The sequence below is a fragment of the Vicia villosa genome, linkage group LG2 (assembly GCF_029867415.1).
Source record: "Vicia villosa cultivar HV-30 ecotype Madison, WI linkage group LG2, Vvil1.0, whole genome shotgun sequence".
NCBI lineage: Eukaryota > Viridiplantae > Streptophyta > Magnoliopsida > Fabales > Fabaceae > Vicia > Vicia villosa.
This window is the reverse complement of record NC_081181.1, coordinates 102,765,402-102,772,609: the sequence shown is the minus strand read 5'-3', so window position 1 is coordinate 102,772,609 and position 7,208 is coordinate 102,765,402.

Sequence of the window (7,208 nt, the reverse complement as noted above, 5' to 3'; positions counted from 1 at the left end):
TTTTGAGGGAATTTTAATTAGTTTGATTTCACCAGCTTATTTATCATATAAATTGTCTCTCACATGCATCAACATACATTCACATGCATCAACATATAGACAAAATAAAACAGTTATGGCCCCTAGCGCAATTGTTCTCCCAAGCCTTTGAGAGAACCTAAACTAAACCTAATAACGATCTATGCTTATCCAAGCTAGATCTCCAAGGTTGTCCTCCTTTGATCTTGTATTCTTCTCTTTCTTCATAACATTACATTACATTACGTTACATTAAAGAATACTCATTTTACATAAGAGGGAGTGAGATGAGAAAAGAAATTACTTCAAGAGATTAAAAGAAAGGCACGGCATGTAGGTCGTATTTTAAAATCCCAAAACAAAATTAAAAAAAATTAAGGCCATAAATGATCACCACATGACAACAATAATAAACACTTTATCATTATTATTAATTTAAATTATGTTAATTAAAAAGTTGAATTAAACTTTGGCGGTGAATCTTGTGTTAATTGAGGTTTCTACTATTACCGTAACATGTGTATCTATTCTATAATAATAATAACAACACTTGTTATTATATTATAAAATAAAATATTTATAATAATAATAATAACAACAATTATTGTCATATTATAAAATTTTGCAAACCTTAAAATGACTCTTGACAACACATTTTTTGTGCCGTCAAAAACTCTAATGCAACTAATTTCATACCGTCAAACACACAGCGATTGATAATTCACTGTGATCGATCAACATGTCATTGCTTCACCATACTAAAGTCGGATTTCAAATCGAATGAACTATGATCTTTCAAAAGAATAACAATCATTACATGATTGAATGGAAGAAATCAGAACAGTATATCCAATATACAAACTTTGCAACAGAATTATTTATATCATATGTAAAGTTGATCGATCATATTAGTATAACTTATGGACTATCGATGTATCGCTGCTTCACCATATTAGTGTCAGATTCCGAAGCATAGTCAACATCAATTTATCCAAATCGTACACACCATAATTCCTTCAATACAGAACATACAGAAAATAAAACAACTATCAGATCCATGGTTTCTTAAGTGGCTCTGATACCTATGAAGGAAAATGGCGATCTAAAACGCAGCGGAAATTAAAAATTTTCCTTTAGTGATCCTTGCTAATGGGCATGGTCAGTGATAGAAACTATTACCTTTTGTGGTGATTTAGACCTTTGATGTTGTGATCACGAGTGTTGATGAAGAACAACGCCTCTACTCAATCCACACGAACAGATCACCTTCAATCTCAGTACTAGCTACTACGAATGAAGACTTTGAGTAAGAAAGAGAGAAATTTCAGCAGGGTTTGACAAACCTAATTTCATCAAAAATTCAAGCTTATGCATAAGGGTTATATTGATAGAACCCTTGTGTGGACTACAAGTTAAAAAACCCAACTTAAGTGAACCATATAATAATAATAATAATAATAATAATAATAATATAATAATAATAATAATAATATTTTTATTATTATAATAACTATTATTATAATAAATATATTTTATTATTATATTTTATAACTATTATAAAATAATAATAATAATAATAATAATAACTATCATTATATTATATGATGCTTCATGTTTCACTTAAGTGCACTGTACCTTACGGTGTTACATAATTCTCTCAAGTACACCGTATCTTACGGTGTTCCTTATTTATTCTATCTCTCATCAGTTTGTCCTTATGTGTGTGACCCTGTAGGTTCTCGCGACATTGGAAATTATATTAAATCACACATTTAACATAATAAACACTGAGTGGTATCTAGCAACACATCACTGCTACCTAAGTTACGAAAATGTCATGTGATCTGACAAAACCTTTTTCTGTGATAATGTTTATGTGTACAATTATCCTTTTGCCCTTATGTCTATATTGAACACAAGGCATATACCGTGTCACCCTTGTTTAGTTCAATATTGGGCCCTTAGAAATTTATCCTATTATGCAGGATGGGCAAAATCCATCTAAGTCACTTGTGTCCCTCAGCATGCTTTGTGAAGCACCCATCAACTGTATTTATGTTTATCCAGTTACGGATAACGTTTTATCAACAATAAAGCACTTGACTCTACATCTAGCGTCCATAGTGGTTTCAGGTCAAAGGATGGTATACACCACTATCACCATGAGAATAACTTATGACACTCTGCATAACATATTATGTAGTATTCTCATAGCAGGTCAATCCAGTATAAATATTACTCCTATTATTTATACTTATGTCAAGACTTGATAACTCTTTATCCATGATCCATGAGATGTGATCATCAGTCTATCTTCATAATAGTCTTGATGCTTTAACGTTATCCCGCTTCACAATAAAGCTCGACTATGGATACTTTAAGATTAGTGTCCTTATGTTTAATAGGATCTCATGATTATATCGCACTTAACATTTCATTAAACAGACTATTAGTGTCCCTCAGCATGCTTTGTGAAGCACCCATCAATTGTCTTTATGGTTATCCAGTTACGGATAATGTTTGATCAGCAATAAAGCACTTGACTCTACATCTAGCGTCTATAATGGTTTTAGGTCAAAGGGTGGTATACACCACTATCACCATGAGAATAACTTATGACACTTCGCATAACATATTATGTAGTATTCTCATAGCATGTCAATCCAGTATATTACTCCTAATATTCATACCTATGTCAAGACTTGATAACTCCTTATCCATGATCCATGAGATGTGATCATCAGTCTATCTTCATAATAGTCTTGATGCTTTAAAATTATCCTGCTTCACAATAAAGCTAGACTATGGATACTTTAAGATTAGTGTCCTTATGTTTAATAGGATCTCATGATTATGTCGCACTTAACATTTCATTAAACAGGCTAACAATTCTAGGGACTTTATTATTTTAACAAAAAAAGCATAATAAAGAAATGCCTTTTTTTATTAATAAATTATTCAATACAAGTACCAAAAGTATTGGCCTCTAGGACTTACACTAACACTAGGAGTCCCCCGTTCGCTACCGATATGGTCGGAGTCGGAGGAGTACCAGATCTTCTACTTTAAAGGTAAAAGCCAGACGATTTTCATTTGCTTGTATTTCCATCTTTTGTCTACTCTGTATGAGGTTCTATTTTAGCTGATCCAAGATTTGTTGTCTTTGTTGCAGAGAGGTGTTCAAAGAGTCTAGAGAAGTGGAGTCATTGATGTAATCCGATATAGATAGATAGGATGGCCGTATAGTGCAGTAAAGGGTGTCATTTGAATGGAGGAACTGAATGACGTGTTATACCAGAATTCTTCTAGATGTAAAAACTTGAACCATTTTTAAGGGTGGTCACTAACGAAGCATCTAAGGTAACTCTCTAGGCTTCTGTTAACCACTTCAGTTTACCCGTCCATTTCGGGGTGATATGATGTGTTGTATTTGAGTTTAGTTCCTTTCACTTTGAATAGTTGTTTCCAGAACGCGCTGATGAACAAAGGGTCTCTATCAGAGACGGTGGTTTTTGTAATGCCGTGAAGACGACAGATCTCAACGCAGAATCTTGCTGCTAGATCAGAAGCGACAAACCACGTTGGAAGATAAATAAAATGGACGTACTTCGTGAGTCGGTCGTAGATAACCCATATAACGGTGTTACCAAATGAGTTTGGGAGATGAGTTATAAAGTCCATTGTGAGGTCCTCCTAGGCTTGGTTCGGTATCAGTAAGGGTTGTAATAATCCCTTTTTCTTTTAAGTTTGATACTTACTATGCTGACAAACTGAACAGCTTTTGATGAATGTTTTAACCTCTGTGTACAGTCTTGCAATGGTAGGTTTTACTCCAGAGTGACCAGCTATTGGTGTGGAATGAAAATCTTCAATGAGCGCAAGACGTAACTGATGACAAGGAGGTATGTAGAGTTTATTCCTGAAGAGCAAAAGTCCATTAGAAAATTTGTAATGGTTGTTATCTTCGTGAAACTTTTGATTGATTAACTCTTGGGCCTCCAGATCTGTAGCATAATAGTGGCGGAGATGGGTCACAAGGTCTGGGATAGTCGCATATAGAGCCATCAAGAGAGGTTCATTCTAGAAGAACTTGTAGCTAAGGGCGTCTGCGACCAAGTTGGACACACCAGCTTTGTAAAATATTTCAAAATTGAAACCTTGAAGTTTAGCTGCCCATTTTTGTTGTTCTGGTGTTTGAATCTGTTGCATTAAGAGAAATTTAAGACTCTTTTGGTACATGTATATCTGAAATTTCTAACCAATGAGATACTTACGCCACTTCTTGAGAGCCTATGTGATAGCATACATTTCGCGGACATAGACCGAGGCAGCTTGCATATGAGGACACATTTTCTTCCTGAAGAAGGCTAGAAGATGACCTTCATCTTGGAAGAGAATTGCACCAACGACGACACTAGAGGCGTCTGTTTCGATTATGAATTATTTTGTAAAATCTGGAAAAGCAAGTAGCGAAATGTCGGTTATTTTTCTTTTTAGAGGTAAAGGATAAATTAGCCTCTGTACTCCATGAGAATTTATGTGTCATACCCCTATTTTTGACCATTGAGATCCCACCGTCATTTCAAATAGTAAGATCATTGTAACGCCCCAGACTGCTATCGGGATTATTGAAAGACCCCACAAACCAACACAGGTCTTTTCAGCATGCTTTGACCTCACTCACACGCTTTCCGGAAAACTTCCCAAAAGGTCACCCATCCCAATACTACTCCAAGTCAAGCACGCTTAACTATGGAGTTCCAATGGAACGGGCTACCGAAAAGAAGATGCATCTTGTTGGTATAGGTAGTACCCATCAATCCTTATAAGCATTCCTTCAACCATGCAGTCTCATACCTGCACAACCTCAAGATTCCTCTCATTCCGATGTGGCGACCACCCTATCCCTCTTCGGCCTCAAGTGTTACATGTGGTGCAACCACCCCTCGCCTTCTTTGGCCTCGGGTGTTACATGCCCACCAGCTTCCGCATGGTTCATCCTCGAACCACATCATACTGAGAGAGGTCTGGCTCTGATACCATTTGTAATACCCCACACTGCTTTCTGGATGATTGACTGACCCTACAAACCAACACGGGTCTTTTCAACATGCTTTGACCTTACTCACACGCTTTCCGGGAAACTTCCCAGAAGGTCACCCATCCTAATACTACTCCAAGTCAAGCACGCTCTTACTCACACGCTTTCCGGGAAACTTCCCAGAAGGTCACCCATCCCAATACTACTCCAAGTCAAGCACACTTAACTATGGAGTTCCTATGGAACGGGCTACCGAAAAGTAGATGCATCTTGTTGGTATAGGTAGTACCCATTAATCCTTATAAGCTTTCCTTCAACAATGCAGTCTCATATCTGCACGGCCTCAAGATTCCTCTCATTCTGATGTGGCGACCACCCTTTCCCTCTTCGACCTCAGGTGCTACATGCGGTGCAACCACCCCTCGCTTTCTTCGGCCTCGGCTGTTACATGTCCACCAGTTTCCGCATGGTTCATCCTCGAACCATATCGTACTGAGAGAGGTCTGGCTCTGATACCATTTGTAACGCCCCAGACTTCTATCGGGATGCTTGACTGACCCCATAAACCAACACGGGTCTTTTCAACATGTTTTGACCTCAGTCACACGCTTTCCGGGAAACTTCCCAGAAGATCACCCATCCCAATACTACTCCAAGTCAAGCACGCTTAACTATGGAGTTCCTATGGAACGAGCTACCGAAAAGAAGATGCATCTTGTTGGTATAGGTTGTACCGATCAATCCTTATAAGCTTTCCTTCAACCAAGAAGTCCCATACCTGCACGGCCTCAAGATTCCTCTCATTCTGATGTGGCGACCACCCTAGCCCTCTTCGGCCTCAGGTGTTACATGCCCATTTATAACGCCCAGACTGCTTTCGGTATGATTGACTGACCCCACAAACCAACAAGGGTCTTTTCAACATGCTTTGACCTCACTCACACACTTTACAGGAAACTTCCCAGAAGGTCACCCATCCCAATACTACTCCAATTCAAGCACGCTTAACTATGGAGTTCCTATGGAACGGGCTACCAAAAGAAGATGCATCTTGTTGGTATAGGTAGTACCCATCAATCCTTATAAGCTTTCCTTCAACCATGCAGTCCCATACCTGCACGACCTCAAGATTCCTCTCATTCCAATGTGGCGACCACCCTAGCCCTCTTCGGCCTCAGATGTTACATGCAGTGCAACCACCCCTCGCCTTCTTCGGCCTTGGGTGTTACATTCCCACTAGTTTCCGCATGGTTCGTCCTCGAACCACATCGTGCTAAGAGAGGTCTAGCTCTGCTACCATTTGTAACGCCCCAGACTGCTTTTAGGATGATTGACTGACCCCACAAACCAACACGGGTCTTTTCAACATCCTTTGACCTCCTCTCATTCCGATGTGGCGACCACGCTAGCCCTCTTCGGCCTCAGGTGTTACATGCGGTGCAACCACCCCTCGCCTTCTTCGACCTTGGATGTTACATGCCCACCAGCTTCCGCATGGTTCGACCTTGAACCACATCGTGCTAAGAGAGGTCTTGCTAAGATACCATTTGTAATGCCCCAGACTGATTTCGGGATGATTGACTGACCCCACAAACCAACACGGGTCTTTTCAACATTCTTTGACCTCTCTCACACGCTTTCCGAGAAACTTACCAGAAGGTCACCCATCCCAATACTTCTCGAAGTCAAGCACGCTGAACTATGGAGTTCCTATGGAACGAGCTACCGAAAAGAAGATGCATCTGGTTGGTATAGGTAGTACTGATCAATCCTTAAAAGCTTTCCTTCAACCAAGCTGTCTCAAACTTGCATGGCCTCAAGATTCCTCTCATTCTGATGTGGCGACCACCCTAGCCCTTTTGGGCCTCAGGTGTTACATGCCCATTTATAATGCCCCAGACTGCTTTCGGGATGATTGACTGACCCCACAAATTAACACGGGTCTTTTTCAACATCCTTTGACCTCGCTCACACGCTTTCCGGGAAACTTCCCTGAAGGTCACCCATCCCAATACTACTCCAAGTCAAGCACGCTTAACTATGGAGTTCCTATGGAACGAGCTACCGAAAAGGAGATGCATCTTATTGGTATAGGTAGTACCGATCAATCCTTATAAGCTTTCCTTGAACCAAGCAGTCTCATACCTAC